The sequence below is a fragment of the Heterocephalus glaber genome, unplaced genomic scaffold (assembly GCF_053883595.1).
Source record: "Heterocephalus glaber isolate CG9 unplaced genomic scaffold, H.glaber_assembly_v1.0 deba00000331, whole genome shotgun sequence".
Taxonomy (NCBI): Eukaryota; Metazoa; Chordata; class Mammalia; order Rodentia; family Bathyergidae; genus Heterocephalus; species Heterocephalus glaber.
In genome coordinates this window covers 53,542,852-53,569,839 of record NW_028258142.1, presented here as the reverse complement: position 1 = coordinate 53,569,839, position 26,988 = coordinate 53,542,852, and the positions used below count along the sequence as shown (strand labels likewise).

The 26,988-nt window shown below is 44.1% G+C and overlaps 1 protein-coding gene and 3 long non-coding RNA genes across 4 annotated transcripts in view; 2 read left to right on the top strand and 2 right to left on the bottom strand.

Moving 5' to 3' along the window:
• The window catches only part of LOC101701984 (uncharacterized), a 125,391-nt gene that overhangs the window by 52,723 nt on the left and 45,680 nt on the right, over window positions 1–26,988 (top strand). The window lies entirely within an intron of this gene.
• The window catches only part of Kctd1 (potassium channel tetramerization domain containing 1), a 193,497-nt gene that overhangs the window by 147,988 nt on the left and 18,521 nt on the right, over window positions 1–26,988 (bottom strand). The window lies entirely within an intron of this gene.
• Window positions 12,474–14,290, bottom strand: LOC147830136 (uncharacterized). Its single transcript, XR_015444240.1, has 2 exons — window positions 13,713–14,290; window positions 12,474–12,671 (listed from the first exon to the last, which is right to left on the bottom strand). It is a non-coding gene; the product is annotated as an uncharacterized LOC147830136 (long non-coding RNA).
• LOC110350821 (uncharacterized) lies at window positions 13,540–14,861 on the top strand. The gene is made up of 3 exons (XR_002397707.2): window positions 13,540–13,701; window positions 14,284–14,554; window positions 14,691–14,861. It is a non-coding gene; the product is annotated as an uncharacterized LOC110350821 (long non-coding RNA).

Below are 26,988 nucleotides of genomic sequence, written 5' to 3'. Positions count from 1 at the left end.
ATGTAGGTTAGCACTATAACACTTGCCCAGCATGTGCAAGGTCCAGGGTTTCATCCTCCATGCTACAAAAAAAGGGTCATTTCTTTAAGGGGAAAAGTGAAACTTCTTGATTTAATAAGAAACGAAAAAAAAATATGGCGGAGGTTACTAAGCGCTGCAGTAAAAACGAGTCTCCCATTTCTGAAAATGTGAAAAATGAAAACAAATTCATACTAGTTTCGCTGCCACGCCTCAGATTGCAAAAGGTACCGCCACAGCGCAGGAGAAGTGCTTAGTCAAGATGAGAAAGCCTTAAATTATAGGGTTCAGCACTACCTGCAGTTTCAGGCAGCCACTGGGTGTCTTGGAACGCAAGTACCTTACACAAGGGGAGCAACTGTACACAGAATACAAGCCTTTCATCAAATAGTTGCTTCATGAATATTATCTCGCAATCCGTGGGTGATTTTTTTTTTTTTTTTTTTTTTTTTTTGGAACCAGGGATCGAACTCGGGTCTTTGCGCATGTGCAGCAGGCAACGAAACCACTGAGCTAAATCCCGGGCCCGCGTGGGTGATTTTTAAGACCTCTTAGTATTTTGAAGAACAGAACTTTAATGGAAGACCAATTTTTTTAATGAGAAAAAGTATACTTTTAAATTAGCTCTTAATGGGGCCCGGGATTTAGCTCAGTGGTTCCGCTGCCTGCCTCACAAGCCCAAGGTCCTGAGTTTGATCCCCGGTACCAAAAAAAAAAAAAAAAAAAATTAGTTCTTAATTCCTGATAACCATTAAGTGACTATTTTAAATTAGAACTTTTAGGATCAACAATTTTGCTTTAAAATAGTGGTCTCATATAGAAGCTTGGGCCCTTGCCTAGGCATCCTGGGGTGTAACCTGAGGGCCACATAAAATGTTGGTCATTGAACTGCTGGTTGGAACAGCTTAATTACCAGTCAGTCCTAGAGATCACAAGCTGAGGTTCTGTCCGCTCTGTCGTTGTCTTCATAAGTGGACTTTTTATAGACTTTTTTAGGCCTTGTCTAAATTTAGATTTATTTTAAATTGATTTTCTTTAACACGAGCATGGTAAATTTCAGATAGAAATTCATCGAGATGCTGTGTACCCATTACTACTTTATGAACATATCCTCCTATACAAAACTACATTTATAAATTCCTAGGTTTTATAAACCCTAAAAATTATACGAAAACCTAGTTAAATTAAAAGGCACAATTTTATTAAGATTTTTCAATTAAAAGTTGTTAAAATTATAAACTTTAAAATAATTAAACAGTATAATTTTTTAAAGGAAGTTTCTTAATACTCTTGTTATCCTTTTAATTTTGTTTTGAACCTAAAAATGCTCTATATAAATAAGTCTTTAAGGTAATTTATAAATAAGCACTAGGTAAATACATTTTAAATTTTTTCAAGTTTAATGTATCAGTTTGCTCTTTTATGGACTGAGGTTATCAAAGAAACCTTTGCCTAACCCAAGATCAGAACAATATTCCCCAGTTTGCTTCTAGAAGTTCCATAGTTTTAGGTTTCCTATTTAGTCGTTATACTCTATGTAAAGTTACTTTTGGCATAGAGTGTGAGGTATGGCTCAAATAATTTTTAATTTTTTTTCTGATACTGGAGATGTAACCAAGGGCCTTCACATATCCTCAGCCCCTCTTTTAAAAATTTTTATTTTGGTTTCATTTTAATTAATTTAAATTTTTATTTATTAATTTTTGAGTAGCTGAGTTGCCTAGGCTAGGTTGGAACTGGCGATCCTCCTGCCTCAGTCTCCCGAAGTGCTGGGATGACAATCAAAGTTTATTTTGTTTTGGATTGTGAATGTACAATTTTTTCAGTCCCATTGGTTGCAAAGACTGTCCTTTCTCCATTGGTGACCTCGGTCCCTTTGTCAGCAGTCAGTTGTGTGGACATCCGTGGGTCTACTTCTGGAATCTGACAAGAAAACTCTGCCATCCTTATGGATGTTCTGGGGTTAACATGTCTTGCTATTCTCCAGCTACTTTTAAGATTTTCTCTCTAACTGATTAGGAACAATTTGCCTAGGACCTCTTGGTGCTGTTTCGTTCATGTGTCTTGCCTTTGGAGTTTGTTAATCTTCTTAGATCTGTGGATTTATATTTTTCATCAAGTTTGGCCAGTTTTGGACTTATTATTGCTTCAGATATTATTTTTTAATCATCTGCATCTCTTCTTTTGGGGGGACACTAGCTACAGATATATTGAGGTCCTGGAAGTTGTTTCACATCTCACCAATACATTTGAAATTTTTTTAATACTAACTTTTCTCTCTTAGTTTCATTTGGATTGTTTGTTGTTATGCCTTCGAGATCCCTAACCCTCTCTTCTTTAACATCTAATCTTTTATTAATCCCATCTAGTGTATTTTTTTTGTCTCAAACAATGTAATTTTCAATATAATCAAGAGTTTGATTTCACTCTTTTTAAAAATATTTTCCAGGGCCAGGGATTTAGCTCAGTGGTTTTGCCACCTGCTGCCCAAGCACAAGGACCCGAGTTTGATCCCCAGTACCAAAAAAAAATTTTTTCCAATTCTCATTTATCTTTTTGGACATGAATAATATAGTTATAATAACTGCTTCATGCCCTTAGTGGCTAATTTAACATCTCTGTTTTTTCTGGTTGGTTTTGATTGACTATGGACTATTTTCTTGCTCTCTAGCCTGTCTGTTAATCTTTAAATGGATACAAACTATTACTGGCAGTAAATGTATTAACTAAAATATGAATTTTGTCTTGTTGGGTGCTGAAGACCTTTACATACTCTTGAACTTGGGATCCGGTTAAGTCATTGGAAATAGACTGGTCATTCTGGGATTTGCTTTTCTGGCTTGTTGGGTGCTTCTGGAATAATGCTCAGGCTAATTTCTCACCACTGCTAAGGCAAGATATCTCCTTAGTAACCTACCCACTGGCCCTTCCATGCTGTTTCCCTACTCTTGCTGGTGGAACAGGTCCTGTTCCTGGCGCTGTGTGAGCCCTGGGCATGGTTCTTCTTAATCCTTTGAGTGGTTGCTCCCCAGCCTGTGCAGCTTCCTTACAAGCATGGGCTCATCATACCCTGATCAGTACTTCTGGGATTCCCCGTCCCGAGCTCAGGGATCTCTCTCTGGGGAGCCACCTCTTCTCCCTCGCTCTCCCTTTCAAACTCTAGCAGCCTCTGTGCCCCTGCCCTCCTGCTTCATCCTCTCAGCTCAGGGAGTCTGCCAGCTTCTCTCTGGAGTCCCTCCCTGCTATTAGTTGAATTGTGTCCCCGCCCAAGACCCATTGGAGTCCTAACCCCCCGTGCCTCAGAGTGCGCCTTTATTTGAGATGGGGGTTGACAGAGGTAAGCTAGAATGAGGACATTAGAACTGACTCTACTCCAGTATGGCTGTTGTCCTTATAAGAAGAGGAAATTTGGTTGGAGACACATACAGAAGGACGACAATGAGAAGCCCAGGGAGAAGATGGCCAGCTACTGTCACAGAGAGCCTGAAGTTCCTAGGAGAGGCATGAAACAAATTCTCCTCCCCAGCCCTCCGAAAGAAATAAGTCTGCCAATACTGAGTTCAGATTCACAGCCTTCAGATCTGTGGCAAACATTTCTGGGAAGTGGCCCAGTCCCTAGTACTTTACACCATCAGCCCTTGGAATCTAATACAGTACCTCCCCTCGCACTGTACTCTGGAGACTCAGGGCAGGAGGCTGGAGCCATCTGCCATGGTTTCTATCTAGATGCCCCCACAGCCTTGTGCACCCGTAGGTGGTGCTATAGGGAGGCAACTAGATCAGGAGGGTATGACATTACTCATCAGTGGATTCCTCTGCTGGTGAGTTAATAGCTAAATGTGATGTTGGGAGGAGACACCTGATTGGAAGAGGTGGTCACTGGGGGCGTGGCCTGGAAGGGTCTATCTTCCTCTCTCCTCCCTTGACCCCTCTCTTTGCTTCCTGCCTGCCATGCTGTGAGCATCTCTGCCATGCCCCTCTGCCTTGCTATCTTGCTTTGGAGCTAGCAGGCTATTGATGGAAACCTCTACAAATTGAGCCAGAATAAATCTTTCCCCCTTTAACTTCCAGGTATCAGGTATTGTGTCACAGTGAGGAAAAAGTAAATAAGACAAAATAAGGCTCATTGTGTGGGTTTCCATTTCCTGTTCCTCGGTTGTCTGATGGCCAGTGTCTTAAACATCAGCTTAGTTCTCGTTGCTTTGGGTGGAAGATCCAGGCCCTGTTACTTCTTGGGCAGAAGCAGGAGTTCTCACTCATTTGATCCTCAATTGCCTGGCACTCAGCATGAGCCACCTTAGTTTTACCATCTTGTGACCTTGCGTTGTTTGCCAAAGGGATTGTAAACTCCGAGATCAGAGGCCGTGTCTAATGCTCCTTTGTACACGACAATGCCTAGCTCGTTGTGCAGGGCACATCTGAGCTGCAAAGGGTATTTCTGGTTCTTTGGACTCAGCACACTGAGGACTGACGCATGATGAAAAATCAATGGATGTGAAACTTCATATTCCACTCGATATTTTTGGAGTGTGAAAAATAGCCTGAAACTAAAATATTTTTGTTCCTATCTTGTTTTCAAAGAAGTGACACTCTGATTATTTCCTTTTAAAATTAACTGTCACGTACATTCTAGCACAGAGGCATGGAAGAAAAGCCGGGACCAAACTGCCCAGACTGTGAAGGAAAATGAACAGCCTGTCAGCACCAGTCTGGATTTCCTGTCATTTTTCCTTCGTTTTTCTGGTTTTTTCAAAGAAGGATATGACTCTATTTGGTATCCAAGTCTTCCCTGATGGGAGTGGAAAAGGAATCGGAGAGAATCACAGCTTTTGGTTCCATTCTGGAGAGGCCAATGAACTGGTTTTCAATTTTACTGCCAAAGGAGAGTGTCCACTGAGTGCCCAAGAAACTCTGGTCCAGGGTTTTCCAAATATAAGCTTTTTGAATCGTAAAACTACAGATTTGTGGCTTTAATACGTCATGTACAAAGCAGGCATTTTTGTCCTGCTTTGAACAAAGAGAGGAGAGTTTCTTTCCTCTGACCACACTGCTGAAAGAATATGCTACTAAGACAATTTTATACATTTAACCAACAATCATCAGTCATGTTCCTAGCTCTGGGCCTTCTGCCCAGGTAGCACTTCTCCCAGGTATCTACATGGTTCATGCCTACTTTTCATTCGGTCCCAGGCTCAAGCTCACCTTCTCAAGGAGGCCTTTCCTGACAATCTTATCCAGAAGGACACTGCAGCCCACTACTCCTAGCCCTTGTGACATTCTTTTCACTTACCCGGGTTCATTTTTCTGTATATCATTTGTCACTGGTGGCCTGACAGTCAAAATACATATAAATGTTTATCTAACCCAGATACATTTGTTTATTGTGTAGCCCTTAAGATAGTATCTACTTCAGTACAGAAGAAACTTCTGCTGTTTTCTCAGGACCTAAGACAGTGCCCAGCACACAGTATGCAATCAATAAATATTGTTGAATGGATGAATAAAAATTTGCTGATTTCCTTCTCTGTGTGAAGCACTAGAGGGAAGAAAGAGCTAGGTTGTAAATGGTGCTGTCACTAACTTCAAGGAGTTCCACTGCTGGTAGGAAGACAAACATGAAAACCCATGACTGTGCTCCAAAGCAAAAGAATGAATTAAATGTTTATTTGGAAGGGCAGGGGGAGAGGTGGAGCAGTTTGGGATGAACCGTACTACAGAGTGTGCCAGGCCGAGGGGTGAATGAGCATCCAGCCTGCAGCCCCAGAGTGAGTGGACATGCAGAGTCAGAAGAGTTGGCAGAATGTTCTCCCCAGGGAGGAGAGGGCAGGGCTGGGTTTCTGGAGCTGTTGAAGGAGGTGAGGTGACATGGGAGCTCCAGGGCCTGATCTTGGCCTTGGGGCCAGGGCTTGGATTTCTTTTAAAGGAGTTAGGGAAGGAAGTATTTTAAAATGGTCTTTAAGGTGATTATCAGTGTGGCCAGCACTTGTCTTGGTCCCTTAAGCATACACTATTTATCTTAGCAAGTAAGTGCCATGAAAGCGTTGCATGCTGTGAGAATAATTAGCAGCTTCACTAATTATAATTTGCCGGCCCTTTCTTCATTGATTTCTTTGCTTTGTTCTTTTTAAAATAAATAGCTTGCATGGGTTTTACATTGTGTTTTTGTTTAAAAACTAACCCAGCACTTTCTTGTGGAAGCCTCTAGATCGGGTTGCCTGGACCAGATGCATCCCATTCAGTCATTATAAGGGCAGAACAGTACAGTGGGCCTGCATCATGATATCCATCCCCACCAGCAGGGAAATATTATAGACTTATAAAATCACCTCGCCCCACCCAGTGCACCCTAGTTCTACCACTTTATAGAGGAGAGTCTGAGGCTCAGCCAGACTGAACCTCTTGTTCAATGGCTCCCAGCTAGATGCCAATCAAAATGGCATTTTAGAGAGCCCATCTCACTCCTTTGGAATGGTGGTCATTGAGAATACAGAAAACAACAAGTGCCAGCAAGGCTGGAGGAAGTGGGTAGGACAACTTTTCTACCCTGTTGGTAGGACTATAAATTAGTACAGCTATTATGGAAATCGGTACCATGGGTCTTCAAAAAACTAAAAATTGAGGTACCCTGTGATCCACCTATACCATTCCTCAGTATGGTCTCCCCAAATTAAAATTGACATAACTATAGAGATACGTGCATAACCACATTTATTATATCATAATTCACCATAATTAAGCTATGGAAAGAGCCTAGGTACTCATCAACAGATGAACGGATAAAGAAAATGTGGCATGTATACACAATTGATTAGTATTAAGCTATAAAAAAGAATGAAATCCTGCCATTTGCAGGAAAATGAATGGAACTGGAGACCATCATGTTAAGTGAAATAAACCAGACTAGAACATCAAATATCACATGTTTTTTTCTCATATATGGGGGGGAGGAGAGAAAGAGGAAGTAGAAGGAAGACTATTAGATATTAGAAGAGCAAATCAGGGGAGGAAGGAGAAGAGGGTGAGGAGAAACGATGAAAGTATATTATATGTGTGCACCAATGTGCCAGAATGAAACACCACTATCTGTGTAAACAATACACGCCAGTTTTAAAATTTCTGAAAAAAGAAAAAGAAAAACAAATGACTCCTAGGTGCTCAGCAGCCGAACCAGACCTGTGAGTCAGGCTCTTTCTACCTCACCCATTTCTGTGTCAAAAGCAGTTATCTCAGGGGGCCTGGAGACCCCAGTATTGAGGTGGACACTTTTTGGTTGCATTTTCCTAGAGTTTTGGGGAGGGAGCTATTGGTGGAGGAGGAGGAAGAGTTAAATAATATAAGAAATAAATATTGAGCATTCTAACATTCCAGGAGGACTGTTTTGAGTACAGTATCAGCTTCAGTTTTAAAGTGCAAGCAGGAGATGTGAAGGAAAGTCTGCTGTGGTAGGGCCCTCTGTCTCAGAACCCTGTGCCCTTAAGGACTGGTCACTTGCAGAGTCTGAGTTATACTAACTCACTCCACACTGACTGGGATATGAACAGTGTCTGCCTAATTTTTAATGGGAGCATTTTTGCTGATTGGAGACAAAGGGATTTCCAAGGAAACAATGTGGACTCTCAGAAAAACATTCTAGCACTAGCTTCCTATAGAAATAGAAATTGGGATCATTTGTACTGGTAATGACATGGGAGGCATTGTGTTATTTTTTAGGTTTTTACTTTTTTCTCTTTCTTAGTTGGACCTCGGGTGCTGATGGGGGTTAATTGAGCTCTGCAGCTCAGGTCTCGTCATTACAGGCCTGGGACAGAGGCACTGTGCACTGACTGACTGCCCTTTATCCCCATTCCTCACACTCTGCATATCACCCCACTCCTGGCCACTTTCTTCATGGGCTTTAGACGGACCTCGGTGTTTTATGTCATCTTACCAGATGTGGATTGGTGTTTTACACAGCTCTTTCTTTTTTCACTCAGTACTATCCCTTCACGGCCCATCCTCGCTGTCCTGCTTATATCTAATCCGTTACTTCCAATGCAGCCCACAACTCTACCTGGTTCGCTTGTCTACCCTGCCAGCGATGGACACAGAGATTGCCTCTTTGAGGTTATTTCAAAGGAAATAGGATGCTCAATCTAGTCAAATAGTAAAATGTCATTCTAGTCAAATGTAAATCCCATTTTCTGTATTTTGCAAATGAGAACAAGCCATATGTGTCACTATTATCATTATTATAATTGACCAAAGGAACACAGAGCTTTGCCCTCTGTTGGGTGCACTCTGCCTGACCTCGAGGGAGTGGAGTGACAGAGGGGTGGGGGTGGGAGTTGCCAGGCACAGTCTTGCTCTGCTCACGTAACACTTAGGAGTGATGGACTCACAGATTTTAAACAAATGGGCCATTCTGAGATAACCTTCCAAAGTCATTTCTCAAGGCTGAGCCCATTCAAAAACAGTGCTCAAAAGATAGATCCTGTCTGAGTCCTGCTGTACTCGGGGTCAAGGCACTGGCGTTGCAGTAAACCACGGACCTGGTTATGTCAGCCCAGAGGAATGTCTGCTGTCCACCAGGCCACAAAGATCTGTATCATGCTGAAGCCTCTCTCTCTCTCTCTCCTCTCTCTCTCCTTTTCTCTCTCTCTCTCTCTCTCTCTCTCTCTCTCTCTCCTTTTCTCTCTCTCTCTCTCTCTCTCTCTCTCTCTCCTTTTTTTGAGGAGGAATGGCTCTCAATAAGCAAGGTAACTTACAATCTAGCTTTTGAAGTCTGGTTTGGGAAATCAGAACAAACACGAGTCTTTTGGTCTGTTGGATATTTTTATTGCGCTAAAAATATCAGAAACCAAAGGAGACGATGTTTTATAAATGATGAGAGGTATTTAAGTAGCCAGCAATATAATTTTAATGCATTTAATTTTTCAAACTATGCCACAGCCTCCAGTATGGCTGAGAATGGTTTTGGCACTTAGAATGTGGTATTGAAGTCTCCCAGAAGGTGGCTCTAATTGAACCGAAAGCTGGATGAGAAGATAAAAGGTTGGGGGTGGAAGAGAACATTTAACTTAATGTATTTGTTTTTATCCCCAAAATGGCAGCTCTGACCTTAGCATTAAGCAGTAAGAGGCAGGAAAGGAGGAAAGAAGGAAGGAGAGAATGGAAGGAAGGAAGGAAGGAAGGAAGGAAGGAAGGATGGGAGGAAGGAGAAATGAAAAAGAAGAAAGGAAAACGGAAAGTCCATGTGAATGTTTCAGCTATCATCCTTAATTATTCTTTCTTGGCTGCTCTGGCTGTCTGGGTATCAAGGGGAAACCCCTGGATTTGGATGAATAAGACCCAGGTTAAAAAAAAAAACCATAGACTATGCCATTCACAGCCATCTAACCTGGAACAGACAATCTTATCTTTGAAATCTTATTTTTCTTCTCATTTGCAAAATAAGTGTGACAACTATCTTAAAAGTGGTTGTGCAGACAGAAATCATGCCCTTGAAAACTTACAGAAGTACAAGGGTTCAAAGATTTACCCTCAAGGATGTTAATCAAATGGATCAAACAGATGAAGCAGCTCACTTGGTTTCATTGGTGCTCCTTTCTCATGAATAATGACGCCTACATGGCTCCCGCCAAGTGGAGGGGAGCCCACACTCCAGGGGCTGCACCTATCAACCCTACCTCTATCTCTGGAGAATCCCAGGTGAAGGACTCAAGGGAACATGTGATCAGAATAGACAGCTCCTCCGTCTTCATCTTTCTCAGAGACCCAGATCCTGGAGCAAGGATTAAGATGAATGGGAAGAACCTTAAGGAAGGAAGCATCTTATTTACTTTTATTTTCAGTACCAGAAATCAAACTCAGGACCTTGTACTTGCCAGGCAGATGCAGCACCACCTCAGGATGAATTCTGTTGGTCAATTTGGTTAGATTCTGTACAGAATCTGATGTGCTGGAAATCCAGTTCTTGTTCTGTTTCATCTACTTTCCAAATCAGAGTTCTTATTACATATTAGAATTAAAGTAGCTGCCTTATTATTGACATTTGGGAAATTATACATAGATGAATTGCATTCTGAGTTGGATGTTTCTTTCTTGAGTTGCAATGATTATCTGCTTCAGAGTTTCTTTAAGAATTGGAAGATCAGCATTGTGTGGTAGTATATACCGATAATCTCAGCTAGTAGGGAAGTTGAGGCAGGAAGATCACAAATTTGAGGTCAGCCTGGGCAGCTTAGTGACTTAGCAAGTACCTCTCTCAAAATAAGATTTTAAAAGGGCTGGGGATGTAGCTCAGTAGTAGACAGCTTGCTCGGCACGGGTTCAATCTCCAGTACTACAAAAAATAAAAAAGAAGACTAATATTTTACAATTCTCCATGCCCATTTCTTCTTACCTACAGCAGGAAGCTCCGCATGTCCTCTGCCTTCTCTGAATTCTTGGCCAGTCATTATTTCTTTGGCAGAAATAGCATGATGGGTACTACCCTAGTCTTTAACTTTCAGTATTAGAAGAAAAGCAAAAGTTTAGCTTAGATATATTGTGTATATATGTGTTTGTTGTTTACAAGAGGATAAGCTCCACCTGTGTAGGAAATACAGTAGGTGCTACCTGTATGCATAATCTAAACTTCCTGTTAGAGTGTTGCATCAACAACTATTCTCAAAGTATTACTCATTTCTTTACTTTGTAGAGAGAGCCTACTTACTTAGGATTATAAAAAGAATATATCCTCACTTTTGGAAATAAAAAAGTAAAAAGAAGAAAATGAAAGATTTTTGTAATGTTATCCCACGGTGACCCCACTGAAAACATTTGAGTGTACGTTGCTTGTCTGCTCGTTTCCTTGGGAGTGACAGAGTTAACAATGCGGTGACTAAGAGCAGCCTTCTCTCTGCATTCCCGTGACTTAGGGACACTGCAGTTACCAGTCATGTATGTCGCATTCTGCTGGGCCAATCATTGCCTCAGACCTAGGCATAGGATCCACTGCAGGGTGATAGGGCCTGAGGAGCATCTGCAGGCATCTGGTGCTTGCAGTGGCAGTGGTGTAAAACACAGGACGTGAAAGAAAAATATGGTGAATGATTAAATGTTTTTAAAAATTGCAGTAAAAGGAACACTGCCATTAACCTCCCTGAAAATGCTCTCTCTTGCTTCAGACACACTTATCCCACTGTTCTTGTCACTTTCTGAAGCAGCTCTGGCAGTCTTCTTTCATGAGTGTCTTTAGTTGCACCTTCGTGGCTGCCTTCATATTCTAAACTGATTGAACATATTTACATTTTATGGTCATTTTGACTTTGGGGAAGAGCCAGAAGTCACATGGTGCCAAATCCAGTGAACGACGAAGATGATTACACACCATTATGTTTTTCCAAGCCTGTCTTTCTGATGGATTGTACTCAGTGGCAGCATTCACCATATTTTTTTTTTTAATCACATTCTAAAGATACTTATGAAAGGGAACTTCCAGAACTGCTTCAGAAAAGGACAAGAATGGTGGGATAACTGTGTTTAAAGGAAGGGGACTATTTTGAGGGGGTTAATGACAGTGTGTCTTTTACTGTAATAAGTTTTAAAAATTTAAATATTTTTGCATATTGTGATTACCCCTTGTGTAATTATAGGAAAGATGCCCTTTCATTGGATGTAGCTCTGTCCGCACCTTCAGATTAGAAGGGGAGAAACACCAGCACATTGCCAGTGGCAGAATGGAGGAATGAGAGCGTATTTGCCCTTGAGGAGTTAACCCACTCATTCCAAAGTACCATTCTTTGGGCATTTGTTATCTGAGATCACAAGTGGCCTTCTCATTAAAATCACTTTTAGTGTTGTGTTCTCCATTCCTTGCAGCCAAAAATCACTGTACCTTACCTTGGTGTCATTCTGCCACTACAATGTACTATACATTATGCACACTTTCCATGTCATAAAATATTCTCCAAAGCAAACTTTGCAAAATTGGGATTGACGGTTTACTTGTGTCTCATTCCTACAGGGTTCTGAGTCTTTTGAATGCAGAGATTCTTTTTTTTTTTCCCGTGGTATTTTTCCCCTTCAAACTCAGACCCTAGCAATATCTGGCACAATGAAGATGCTAAGACTTTGTGGATGAGGCAACTGGGGACTGACATTATTGTGGTCAAAAGCCACTCGAACTGTAGGTGACAATTATTTCTTGAGCATGACTTATTGTCCTCAGCTATCCTCTAGAGAGCTGGGCTTATCAAAGCCACACTTGAGTCTGCATTTGCTGAAGGTAAATCTGGGAGAAGAGACTGTAATGTGCTACTTTGACGTTGTCAATCACAGGGCAATTATAAAATCAAAGTCCAGGGTCCTGGGCGGGGGGCTGCACCAGCTGTGTATATATTGTGCTCATTCTGAAACTCATGGAATGACCCATCACCTGATTGCAAAAAACTATGCTTCACAAAGCTACGCTTAAGAATTAGCTCTTTTAGGAGGACTTGAAGTATAGTTCTCTTTATTTTTTCTTGTTGATTTTATGCAAGGGTGTCCCTTCCTAGTTTGGATGAATGTGCTGTCCAGCCACCCTTGCTGTCCCATCAGTGACGAGCTGATTGACTTGTGCTTTTGCCATCATCCTGGGAGCTCTGGGATGTCCCTGGCCACATCCGTCTTCATTCCGAGCACAGGACTCCCTAGGAATTTCACGGACATGGGTTGAATGCACGGTTAAAAAGTAAGGGGAAATTTCAGCTTGCACAAAAGCCCAAGCTGTCCAGGAACTGAGTTTGTAATTTGGGTGGGGAAGGAGCCAGGGAGGGGCAATGACCGCAAAGTGGGTAAAGAGAGAGAAAAGGAACAAGGCTTTGCTCGCCACCCTCCCGGCTTCCCAGAGGAAATGCACTAGCAGGTGCCAGGGGCCCGGGGACGACACTAGCATCACCTCAAGGGCCGGCCTGGGGAGGACTGTGGTCTGCTGATGTTTTTTCTTAAATGTTATCTGTGAATACAGAGTTGGTTTGAAAACGCAATTTATCTTGTTACATGGCAACAGAAAACTAATCCTTTTTCATGGGCCAGGATGCCGTCCAGAAAACACATGTTTACCTGTGATACATAGGGAAAAATATATACATTTGAAGGTCTCTGTGTGTTTACCGTGCCCTCTGTGAGTGTCAAGTCAGTTCCGGAAGGAGCCCAGCAGGGCGTGGAGTTTGGGCAAGCTGATCCCAAAGCTCAGCCTGCCCTTCCCACGGGCTGAGAGCTAATGAAAGGGCAGTAAGGAAGTGAGAAACATGGGTCGTGGCCCAGGGCTTCCCTCTCAGGAGCTGCGTGGTTGTGCGTAAGTCCTGGCTCATCTCTAGGACACATTCGCTTGCTTGCAAAAGAAGACTTATTAGGAACCAGGATTTCTATCCAATAAAGCCGTGACTGTGGGCCATCTAAATTCTCTGCGGAGGACCTCAAAAGTAAGAAGCTGAAAGAGGGTGCGGAGGGCGAGAAGAACCAAGCTGGGCCACCTCAAGGCAGGAGCAGAAGAGGAGAGCGTGCCGGGAGAACGAGCCTCATTTGGGGAAAAACGGGACTAAGTCGCTTCAAGCCCTAAGTTCTGAGCTTCGGCTCCTTCTATTTCACATCATCGCTTGGCTCCCTGCTAGGCACTTGCTCGTGCCACATGGACGCCACCATCTTCTCCCCAAACCGCCTCTCTGCCCCAGGCTGCAGGTAGCACATACCTTCTTGGTCCTAGAGACTAAACCCTCGTGTCCTTGACAGCCGTGCTCCGTTCAGGCTCCAGAGTGTGGGGGAGAAGGTAGAGGGCTGACAAATACAGAAGCCAGTATAAATGGTGCCGAGACCCAAAAAGGACAGGAGGATGTTCCCCGGAAGTTCTCTCCAGGAGGTGGGCCCGGAAGCCGGTGTAGGAGTCTGCCGGGGGGCAGTGCCTGCTGCAGGCGTCTGGGGCGGTCAGGAGCTCCGAGAAACCGGAGGGGCTCAGTGCAGGTGGAGAGCTCACAGGTCCTCCCGGCCGCTCGGGGAACGGCTTTATTCTGGCTTAGCAATGGCAGAGTCTTTTATGGAGCGCTTTCATTTGTCATCTGCGTCAAGGCAGCCATCGTGTCTGGTTAAGGATTGTTTTGACCGTTTTTCTGCCTCCTGTTATTTGTACTCTCTGATCGGCCCTTTGCCCGGGCTGGGGCTTCTCCTGACTGGCTTCCCCAGCCACCTCCCCATCCCAGCAGCCCTGCCGACTGCTGCCAGTCAAGCTTCCTCCACACCCTTTCCTTATGCTTTGCCACCGCTCAGGGTCTCCGGCTTCCTGCTGCCTATCCAATAGTGAACACCTTCCTCCTCCTCTAATGGAGGCCTTGAGAGCCACAGCACAGCGTCTGCGCCGTTCTGCGTTACTGTAACATTGCCCTCTGTACCAAGACAAGAAGCGCCTTTGAAGTAAGAGCCCAGGTATCTTCGTGCAGTTGCAGTTCAGGGCAATGGAATAGATGTCTTCGCCTCTCCATGCCCACTTCCTAACAGGATCCAGCTTTTTCTTCCTGTTTCTCCATCTCCTTTCTATAAGGTAATGCCTTAGCCAACCCATAACTCCCTTTCCTGATCTACTGTCATTGTTTTGGGGGGAGCATGTGGAGTGACCCAAATCAGCCCTGTCAGGGAGCATTTTGGACCCCCAAATCCTAACACAGAGGCACTTTCAGTCCAGTGTGTATGGATGTGAAGCCTGGAACTACTGCAACCGTTCTGTCACCATGAGGTTTAGGTAGAAGCCCACACTGTGGAATGCAGAATGAAGACGTAGAAAGGAACGACACCAGATGCCAGACTTTAGAGTGTCATAAGCCAACAAAACCCTTTCATCGTTGGAGCTGGTTCAATTATGGCTTTCTGTTGCTTGCCATTGAGAGGACCCTAACTGCCTAAGCCAGTGATGGCAAACCTCTCAGGGGCTGAGTGCCCAAACTGCTCGAGACATCATCACTTGCTGGTGCCTGCTACTCCTTTCCAAGCGTGCGCGTGGCCCCAGTGTGTGGTGGTGTCTGGTGCTCAGCTACTGGGGCAACTTGGCTCACATGCCAACAGAGAGGGCCCAGTGCCATAGGTTCGCCACCATTGGCCAGGCACCATTCCAGCAAAACTCTTGTTTTTATGAAGTGAACCTCCAATTACAGGGCTTGGATGAGCCACAGCAGAAAGCAAGAAATAAATAAATAAGACAATTTTGTATATTGGTGACATCTATGAAGAAAATAAAACAAAATAAAATGGGGATAAAGGCTTGGGTGGAGGGAAGGTTACGGAAGATTGGATGGCCTGGGAAGGTTGCTCTGAGGAGGTGATATCCACTGACAAACAGGAGCAGGCTATGGGCAGGAGAGAGGAAGAACATTTCAGACAGAAAGACAGTCAGTGCAAAGGTCCTGTGGCAGGAAATGGTTAGATGGGTTCCAGGAACAGAAAAGGAGCACTGTGGCATAGCAAGGAGGTAGGGTGGTATGAAATAATGACGCTCAGTTCTCTTTTCTTAATTTCATCCTATTCTTTCTATACTTTTGAAAACAGATTTCCTTTATGCTGCATGTCATTCTGGAACTTTCCCTCATTGTACCAAGGTTCCCTTCTCTTTTGGATCCCAGCCTCCACCATCTTTGTGCTTGAAGCTAGAACTTGGAAAGCAGTCCCTGTGTATTATCTTCTGTGGTTTTTTTCTCTTTTCCTTATGATTTTTTGGCCTCTCCTCTATTTGATTCCAGTCTTTGAGAACATTATGTTTTTTGATGTGTCCATCCTAAAAGTTTCATGCTAGGAAATTTAATTGCTGTGGTAACATACCACTCTTCTGGATTCACCATTCCCTACCAGAATGCACTTGAAATATTAGAATGAATGAATCATGTGGAAATGTAATTTGCTGTGGGTCAAAAATATCAAACAGCAGCAATTTGATATGATTCAACCCACATTACAACATCATTGAAAGTCACACTAGAGTCCAACCTGACTGTCCCAATGCCTTGACCAGGGCTCCAGAAAATTCTTTTTGGAACCTGGCCCTCCAGGGAAATGTTCCCTTGCAAGGAAGCTATGCATCTCAGGTCACCTGACTGCCCCCTAAATTAGCAATGGGTAACAAATTACTACACTGACAACAGAAGACTCCGACACTGCGCAGTTGGGCTTAGCTGCAGCATTTGGACTTTCTGTGTGTGCCTGGTTTGCAGTGAGTTCATCGGGGAAGGGGTGGAGTAGATGTGCATACCCTGACCTGGTCAAGAACTTTCTGTTCACTCTTGAGGAGAAGCCATGGCCGCACATAGGTATGCATAAGAGAAAGCCCTCGTTCTGACTCATGCCAGGAGCATGCTGGGGGAGGTGAAGAAGGCAGCTTGGTGCCCCAGGATCTGCAGGCCACCAGGGCAGCCTCGGGCCCTCCCCAAGGCCCCCATGGGCTCAGCCAGGTGAGGACTTCCACCTCCCCCTGGGCGGGTGGCCCTCCTCTCCCTGCCTCAGTGGCCCATGGCCATAGGGTTGGTTCTCTTCCGCTTTCTGAGTATGCGTTCTTTCTGTTAAAGACTTCAGAATTAATCATTCATTTTCATTCAGATTGAGACACATCTAACTCTGTGGACCTCACTTTTCTTGCTTATACAACAAGGATCTGAACTCAATGGTTTCTAAGGTCATTTTCAGCAAAGAGTCACAGGGCTGAACAATGGACTTCCCACCTCGCACATGCACGCATGTGTGCGCGTGAAGACACACACACACACACACACTTTTTTCATGGAATTGATTTTGATCACAAGTCCCCATATGCCAGTTCCGTGCCAGTTTCTTTTAAAAGAGTGGAAATGAATCTTCATATGAGCAGTGCACATTTTGGGAATAACTTCATTATGGCTCAACCAAATTTCCTCAAACATGCCAAAGGCACTACAAAGGACGACTTTAAAGTTCTAAACGAAGTAGTTTGCACTGGGGAAAAAATACCAAAAAAACCAAAACAAAACAGTGTCCGAGTTATTTCTTAAGTAGTGAAATCCTCCTTTCTGCCCTTTTTTCTTGAGTTTTAAAAACTGTCTAAAAGAAATCTTACTCAACTTTCTACAAGACAACATACCTTTAGGCTGAGAGACAGCATTAGAAATTTCATCGTAAAGAATTATTTTTTTGGGGGGGTGGAGTTAGGACCCTGAAGATAGATGCTTCTAATTGAATTGCCCTCTCAACCAGAACTGCAGAATATACACTATAATCATCACAATTCAGTTTAAATCTGGGGCGGAATGATAATTTTGTTAGTTCAGAGGTTTTTAAACTATGGCTCATAACAGCTGGAGAGTTTCCAATGACTTTTCCAGGTTCTGCAAGGCATGTGTATTTGCTGGGGGACCAGGGGACTTCCAGTAAGTGAATAAGGAAGAAGGATTTCACAGTCTCAGGAAGTTTAAGTAGGTCTCACACGATCAGGAGTGCTGGGGTTGTCTTTCTGGCTTTGCCGATGACAACAAACCCATGACCTATGATAAGGGAGGAAGTTGGGAATGCTTTTCTTACAAACAGTGATGGGTTTGCCTTGCTCACCAGCACTCTTCCTCCCAGTTTATCTGCAGTGCAAGCTTGAGCGGTAAAAGCTGGGGTGGGATTAGGAAAAGGTAAAAAGGTGAAGGTGGCTCAGCCCGGGATCGTGGCCTCAGCCCCGCAAAGCGACAGCGCTCCTCTGTCATAGGCCAGACGGATCCTGCGCTCATTAACTTGTTCACAGTAACAACTGAATACAGTGTGCTAGGCCATGTGCTGGATGCAGGGGTAATGAGACAGAAGGAGTAGGGTCAGAAGCTACATCCTTGCATATTTGTGGGCAAATGTGCAGGCACTGTGTTAATTCAAATTGATACAGGAGCTATGATGGAAATATTGAGGTTTACTGAGTGCACAGAACACAGCAGCGACTGAGCTTACTTTGAGCAGGGCCTCTGTGAGAGACCTTTAAACTGCAAACTTAAGGCTGAAGAGGAAAATGGACCAGGGGAAGAAAGGGCTGCAGGATCATCATGGCAGTCAGAACGGCCAGCAGGTGCAGAAAGAACCTGAGGTCACAAAGAGTTTGGCGTTTTCCAAGGGACAAAAAGAAGCCCAATCTGTCTCTAGGAGGGCTCCCAGAAATGTGGCCCACAGATCCCTGCGGTCCTCTGCGGTCTGGTCAGGTCAGTGAGGTTCAAATTGTATTCATAGGACTGCTGACAAAGCTCAATGCAACAGTGCATGCCTAGCATGTGCAAGAACCTGGATTCGATCCCCAGCATCACAAATAAGCAAACTCATGTTTATAGGTGTACAACTCATGATAGCTAAGTCCTAGAACCAGCCTATATGTGCATCAACAGATGAATGGATAAAGAAAATGCGGTATTTATACACAAATGTGGTATTTATCCATAAGGAAGGGTAAACTTGAGTATTTTGTGGGAAAATGGATGCACCTTGAGACCATAATGTTAAGTGAAATAAATTGGACATCAAGCTTAAATAGCACATGGTTTCTCCTACCTGAGAAACCCAAAATATAAAATGCAAAATAAAAGATAGGCAATAGGAAATAGTGAGATGAATCTTTGGCATATGGGTAGGAACCCGAGAGACAGAGGGAAGGGGGAAGGAGGGGAGGGAAATTAATTTTTTAAAAATGGAGGAATTGTGAATAGTGAACATGTACCAAGTACCTATGAGGAATGCATCATTATTTACTACAAACATCATATATATATATATATGAATGAATGAATGGGTCCAAAAGATGCAGGGAGGAGGGAGGGGATAGGAAGAGGATAAAACCCAAATCAGGATATGTTACATACACATACCAACTCATCACAATGAATATATATTACAAACATACCAATAAAACAGAAAAAAATTAAGAACAGAAATGAAGAAAAGAAAATATACTAATAAGAAAACATTTCAGTTATTAAATAAATAAATGAACAAATATAAAAAGGTTTTTGTAATAGCACCAAGAGGTTATTCGCTGTTCTCCTGTGTTGCCTTTCACCCAAATGGAGCAAGAGCAGCGTGGGGGAAGATGGCTTCCAGTTACATCAGTGGTCACTGTAGTTTTTATTTTAAAATGCCAATTCCACTCAAGAATGTCCTTGATGGATCAGTAAACATTCTTAATTTTATTAAGTCCCAATCCTTGAATACATGACTCTTAATGTGCTGTGCACCTAGCTGGAACGTGTGCATAAAGTGCGTGTGCTGCATGCTGAAGTATGCGGTGGTCTCTAACAAAAGCATTGTTGTGAGCAGCACTGCCTACTTTTTGACAGAACGCCATCTTTACTGGAAAGAGCAATTGGCAGGCAAGCCATGGTCATTAAGACTTTGTAACTGTCAGGCATGTTCTTGAAAGCGGATGAAGGCTGCTTATCCCCTCAAGGAAAACAATTGGCAGTATTTGCTGCCAAGGATGAAATTCAAGCTTTTGAGTGAAAATTTTAAAGTTTTTGAAAACTTGTATCTGCTACTATGACCTCGATATCTTCCATTTATAGTAAATGCTTTTCTGATAATATTGATGGTAATAACATTCCAGTTTCCTATCAGACCAATCTCCTCTGATTTTTGTCTCCAAATCCTATCAAGATCTCCATTGTAAGAAACTGTATTTCATTTATAAGCAGAAAAACAAAAATTCTAAATAGAATAGAGCCACTTGCCATATCAATAAACTAGGTAGAGTTGACTCCAGGAATGCAAAACTATTTTCTCAGCAGGAAATTAACATATTATTACTTCAACAAACTAAAGGAGAAAAATATGATCTTTTCAATAGATGCTGAAAAGGTATTCAAGACAATAAAGCACCCACTCAATAAAACTCTAAACTATGACTCTGAGGAAATCACACGCACACACACACACACACACAGAGTCTGCCAAAAAATGCATACACACTTCAGCAGTTCGCCATACTAATAAATATTTGGAAGCTCATGGCCACCACAATGAGCACTTGGTGTAATTGTAGTAGAGGCCAAAGATAATTTGTATTAATCTCATGATGTCTCAATAAGTTTAGTATTAAAATATTTATACAAGTTTTTCTTTTCCTGATGTATACATTTTTGGCAGATTCTCTCTCCATATATCTATATCTATATATAAAATATATAAATATATATATAAATTAAAATATTTCCAAAGAAAACTTCCATCAAATGCACAAGTGTCAACACTGGAAACTATTTATTTTAGCATAACAAGTTTGACACCCAAGGCCAGGGAAAAGCCAAACAAAAACCCTCCCAAAGAAATTTCATTTAATATCATGATCATCTAGCTGGGAAAGTCTGCTATGACTTTTTCAATTAGACTTTTTCTTGGAAGATCTAGTGAATGCAATAAAAAAGAAAAAGAAAAAATATTACTGGAATAAACACTTGAAGAGAAGAAATAACTATTTTTGCTGATGATACAAAAATCTAAAATACTCTTAACTTCTAAAAATGGCATTAAAATTAATAAGAGAATACAAGAGTAAGAGGGTATAAGGTAAATAAATACACATGTTGATAGCTTTTCTCTAGTCTAACAGTAAGCATTTAGAAAGTGAAAGGGAAAAAATATTTTGTTCATAAAATAGTGAGCAAAACCATCTAGGAATACAGTTAATAATGAAGGTACATCCGCAGGAAGAAAATTCAGTCTTAGAAAGCATCACAGAACAAGGTTTGAACAAACAGAAAAATACACCATTTTTTTATATAAATATAGACTATCATCAAAATATCAATTCTCCCAATGAAATGTGTAAATTTTATGTGACTATAATTAAAATTGAAAGATTTTTTTGGAGGGGGAGACCAGATGAAATGATTTAAAACTTAATATGGAAAAATAATTACTCAAGAATAGCAAAAAAAGAGTAAGAAAGAATAGTCAAAGGGCGATTGGCTTCCCAGAGTATATTAGAAGACTGATAGAAAGTGAGTATAGTATTGGTGTGAGAATGAGAAATATATCAGTTGAAAAGAAATTCTAGAAATAGTATTATTTATAAGAATTTAAATATACATTATCTATCAAATGTGGTAGCTCTACTTAGTAGGAAATAGTAAATTATTTAAAAACCAGTACCAATATACTGGCTATCCATCTAAAATAAAATTAAGTTAAATCCCTATTTTATACCATATATGAAAATATATTCCCCAGAATTAAAAGTATTAATTGTAAATAACAAAACAAATTATTACAGCAATATCCAGGAGAGTTCCTAAAAAATCTAGGGGCAAAGAAACCTTAGTAAGATTAGAAAACACAGAAAAGATGCAGGCAACCACACTGAGGATGTATGTGGTCCCCTGAGAGTATAAATAGTATATGGTCTCAAGTTATTATTTGTCAATTAAAAATTAAATTTTACAAATCCATCTCCTTCCCAGTATATATGGTAATAGATACTATAAACAAACTCAAAGCAAGGATGACAGATTTGGGGAAAAATACTTGTAACTAACACAAATGACAAAATAATTTGTATAGTATAGAAAGTGGTTTATTAACTAACTGCCCAGTGGAAAAATGATCAAAGAATAAGAAAAGGCAATTCATAGACACAAATCCAGGGAGACAACAAAGGCACAAAAAGATGCTTGAATGTACCAGAATTGAGAAAATGCTAATTAAAGTAATAAAGAAACATCCCTATCATCCTCATGAGGCTACCAAAATTTAAAATAACTACATTGTGTGATAGTTGTAGAAATATAACTTTCACAGCATTTAAGAAAAGAAATGTAGCAGAATTTATTAAAATTTAAAAAGCATATACCCAGAGGGATAAACAAATTGTGGTATATGCAGCTGAGTAATATATGAATACTACTCAACAATGAAAAGAACTATTCTGCATGCAACAGCTTGGCTCAACTCAAAAATGTTACTCTGACAAAATAATCCAGACATAACAGACACCCGATTGTACCCATTACATCAAATCCTAGAACAGGGAAAATTAATGTGCAGTGTTAGAACATCCATGCCGGGATGTTTAATCACAGCATTAATTAGAGTGGCAGAATGGTGGGAACAAATGCAATCCTCATCAATATAGAATGCAAGACAGAACACGAGAGTCTATCTCAAAGGCCTGTGTACTGCTAATGGAAAAGAAAGGAATCGAATACTAGTTTCTATTTATAATTTTAAAAACTGAAAACAGGGACTCAAAGGAAAAAAAAAACAATGATTAGAAGTAACATTTAGGAGAGGGGAGACACATGGGCAAACTTTATAAAATAAGATCATTTCCCTCTTAAAAAGAAGAAACCAGGAATCAAGTTACACTGCCAGCTTGGAAGGATTTCTATAGGGTTGTTAACCATAAGCAAGGTGCAGAAAACAGTTATGATATAATCCCCATTTGAGAAACCTCGGGTTCAAAATGTGTGCATCTGCACGTGCTCGTGTGTGCAGTGCCTCTGTCTGTCGTCACAGGAAGGCGGAGGAAAGCAGGAAAACACACGGTAAGCATGTCAATGTGAGTTACTAAGTGAGAGGATGGAGCGGGCATCAAGCTCAAGACTGAGCTAAACGTGACGGCATGAGCGACAGGATTCCTTTTGTGTTTTTATATAATCAAAATTTACATTTATAAAAGATTGCTTTAAAAAGCTGCTATCCATCTTGTAGATTTTTTTAAGTTCGGTCCTTGGGTCACTCTAGCACTTCAGAGCTCTGTGTTTGGACCACGTCGCTTTGCTTCTGCTTTCTTTTCGCTAGATTGAACCCGACGGCCTCCGTATTACAGAGGGACCCAGGCCGCAGAGCGGATTGGCGTGTGCAGAGCGCTCAGCCTCCCAGGAAGCAGCACACAAACCTGGATTCACACCTGGGCAGCTGGGTTCCTGCACCACAACAGCTCTGGGAATGTGCTACATGCCTCCAGACTCTAGCAGAGACAATGGTGGCCAAGAAAGTAAGAAAGCAGGAGAAATAACATTTGAAAAAATAAAATTAATTTTAAAAATCTGTATTAAACAAGAATAACAACATTTTCAACAGGGACAGGATCCCGGCCAGCACCCACCCAGGTCGGCCTCATTCCAGTCCCCGCTGTCCTGGGTCCTGTCTTTTTGACTGTTTTGATAGTTTGATTATTGTGGCTTGTGGGGGGGGGTGCATGAATTCTGATTTCAAACACTTTGCATTCAATATCATTTATTTAATTTCAGAGATCCTTGGGACCCCTTAAACATTGTATCTGAATCAAATGCCTTTGTGTCCCACCCTGGTCCCTGAGCTGCCTGTCTAATTCTGTGCGTTTCTGAGGCTCAGTTTTCTCATCCATAACATGGGAATGCTGATAATTCCCCTGCCTGCTCCACAGGGCTGGGTGAGGAACTAGGAAGATCTCAATATGAAATTGCTTGTGTAAAGCACAAACACCTGCTAACAGAGGTGCTCTTGGAGGGAGGAACAAGTGGGGCCGCTCAGACTTGACTTTGCTCCCCTCGACTGCTTGGTCTGCCCATATTCAAGGCCAGAAAACCCCTGGAATCAGTTGGGAGGAGGCGGCCCCCTCCTGTAATCTCAGCACTCTGGGAGACGGAAGCAGGAGGACTAGAAGTTTGAGGCCAATCAAAGTAATTCTCAAAATAAAAAATAAAAAAGCTGGGGCTATAGCTCAATGCCAGGGCTTTGGGTTCAATCCCTGGTAGAGAAGGGGGGAGGGAAGGGAAGTGAGGGGAGAAGTAAGGAAAGAAGGAAGGGAGGGAGGGAGGGTAAGGGAAGGAGGGAAAAGAAAAAAAAAATTTTTTTTTTGGTACTGGGGATTGAACTCGGGACCTTGCACTTGTGAGGCAGGTGGCAGAACCACTGAGCTAAATCCCCGGCCCCAAGAAAAATGTTTTAAAAGAAAGAGAGAGGGGAGGGGAGGGGAGGAGAGGAGAGGAGAAAAGGAAGAATCCCTGGAAGCCGCTCTGTCCTTGGTACTGTTGGCAGCTGCGTGGTCCTCACCAGTCTTCCTCCTCCGCATCCCGGGAATGGATCTCTCCAGCTAGAACAGCGCTTCTCTGACCTGAACGTGACTCAGATCCCCCCAAGGAGCTTATCAACAAACCACACTGGGTGTGGCTCGGGGTAGAGCACTTGCTAAGCGTGCAGCCGGGTCAACTCCCAGGATCAAAGCAGATCCACCCCACGCCACAAGGGGACTCGGCTGGGCTGTGAGGGTCAGCCAGAGGGAAGGGCCTGCTCCCTGGACCTCACTGCTTTGTGTGATGAGGAGCCATGAGGCCCAAAAGACTAAGATCTGCGCCCAAATAAGCACAGTGCCCTCCTGTGCCAGGCACTGGTGTGCACACTTTCGCCTTCACCTGTAAATCAGCTTCTGTGATATGGATCCCACCAGCCGGAGACCTCTGAGAACACACGGCTGTGCACACACAGCCCGGAATCAGTTTGCTGCAGCCAATGAGAACGGATTCCAACACAGTGGGAGCTGAGCTTGTGCTGCGAAGGAAAGGAGGGGCTGGGTTTGGACTGGGTGTGACCAAGAACAGGGCGCTCTGATGATGGGGGTGGCGTCACCGGTTTGTCCAGGAGGGTGGAGGAGTAAAGAGGGCTAGAAGGGCCTCAAAGGAGAAGCAGGGATCGAGTCGCTCGGACGGGGCCAGGGGAGCTGAGCTCATGGCTTCAGGGCACCCTTCTCCGCCTCGTGTTGCTCATCGCCACCAGTGGGCTTCTGGCTGGTTTGCTCTGTGATGGTCACACAGTAGCCGTGCTGACTGGTGTTTTTGCTCCTCGAGTGCTGCTGATGTTCTGTGGGCAGCAGTGTGGTCAGTGCTGTCCTCGGAGTGGCTTCTGGGGGCCCCTCCCCTTGGGTGACCTCCTTGGAATTGTCTTAAGTGCCCTGGGCGTCTCCAGTGGCCAGGGGCGGGCAGCGCATTGCGCCAAGTGCTCTGAGCCCCTGCTGAGCCGTGTGGGCCCCAGGCCCTTTGGAGACTCTCAATCCCCACCCTGAGCTTGGGGACCCAGGGCTCCCCGAGGAGCTCAGGACTGGCGCCCAGGGGACGGCTGTGGCCTGTGCTGGACACCGGCTCCAGGAGCGCAGCCTGGGAAGTGGGTTGTTCCTGCCGGCCACCGTGGCAGGATTTCTTTGGCAGGAGTGTTCAGACTGAGTGCCCAGGACAGCCCCAGCACGCCAGGGGAGGAAACGGAGGTTCACAGAGGCTCAGCAGCTCCCGGGATCCACAGCAGTGGATGGTGAGGCAGGGATCTGATGCAGAGCTGCGACCCCATGAGCACCCTGCGCGCCCCCGGCCCCCTCGTTTGTGCTCCCCGCTCTGCTCCTCGTTTTCAAAGCGCTCGAATGGGTCTTAATAGATGTGGGCGACCCCCCCCCCCCACGTCTTCTACATCTGGCTTCTCCTGGGCCTCCCGCCCCACTCTGTCGGCCCTGTATGCTCCCCGGGGGCCCCCATGCTCCTGCCTAGCCTCCCGCCAGGGCTGTGGCCAGACCCCAGGTAGCCTGCAGAGCCTTCACTCGGGCTTTCTGAGGACGCCAGCGAGCGCGGACACGGAAGCCGGTGCCCTCCCTCACATGGCAGGCGGACTCCAGATTGCCGGGGGCGGCGCCGAGGTTGGCTGTGGGGAGGAGGTGCCGGGCGCGTGGGCACAAATGCGGAATGTGCCAAGTCTTCTATTACTGCACCCACTGCAGGTAGCCTCGCTTCTGTGGGTTCTGAGAGCTGGGAGCAGAGGGGACTTGGGACGGGATCAATGAGCCTGGGATGTTGCAAAGGACAGAGGTGGGTTACGCTGCTGCCTCAGCAGGATGACTCCTTTCTGCTGTCGAAAAAGATTCCTGGACGCCAAACACCGGGAAGGACTCCCTGTATGCAGGCGTCCAGGGGGCAGCCCACCTAGAAACAATGGATAATGGAAGAGCACTGGCCGTGGAGCCCACTGACCTGCGAGAATCTTGGCTCTGCCAGTTTATTACTGTGTGGCCCTGTGGAAGTTACCCAGGCCCTCCGTACCTCAGTTTCCCCATCTGAACAGCAGGGATGACAACCCTGCCTTAAGTGGCTGCCGCAGAGACAGGAGACAGCGATGACGTGGATGCGGGGCCTGATAGGAAGCTCACTGCAGCTGTGGCCAGCCGTCTTTCCTTCTTGACCTGTCTTACGGAGATCACCGGCTGTCTCTCTCCAGCATCGTGTCAGAGTGAGGGACGTCTCTCTCCTCACACACCGTTGGTTTCAAAGCACTGGTTGCAAACCAGTCATCCACCAACATACCCAAGCCTTTGGCACCCACTTTTCTGGTTTTAGCCATCTGGTCTCCATAGGTGACGGAATTCCGAAACTCTACAGTCCCTTTGGTGACAGCAGCTTCTTTGATGTTTGCAAAACTGCTGCTCTGCCCTGGTGCAGTGGTGATTCCGCCCAGTTCATTCCAGCTTTAGCCTTCGCAGGTCGTAGACCCCTGAATATCTCCCTTTGCCTCTTAACACTTAATTTACCTCTCACCAAAGTTTTCCGGTAACTCTGTACGTCTTTCTAAAAGCACAGCTGCGCGAGCATTCCAGGAGGGAGCGGGCCACACAGCTTCTGCTGTCCAGCTCAGCGTGTCTGTGCCGCAGGCCCAGTGATCTGCCGCCAGCGCCCTGAGCTGCCCTCAGGCGGGGTCAGGTGCTTCTGCCTTGGAGCCATGTCTGTGGGTTTGGCAGGTCGCCATGTGACCGAGCCCCATCTGTCAGGTGGGGATGACATTAGCACCAGCCACAGACACTGGTGGGGGCTGAGGGGCCATCTGGGATGCCTGTGGCCTGTGAGCATGGGGCAGGAGGCCAAGTGAGGCCCCGTGGAGTTCCCATCTCCACTGGCCACTCAGTCCTCTGACAAGGCCTCGCTCATCTTCCCTCCACTGCAGACTGCTCGGAACTGACTTTCAGCCCCCTCAGAGTATCCATCTGTATTACAGGCA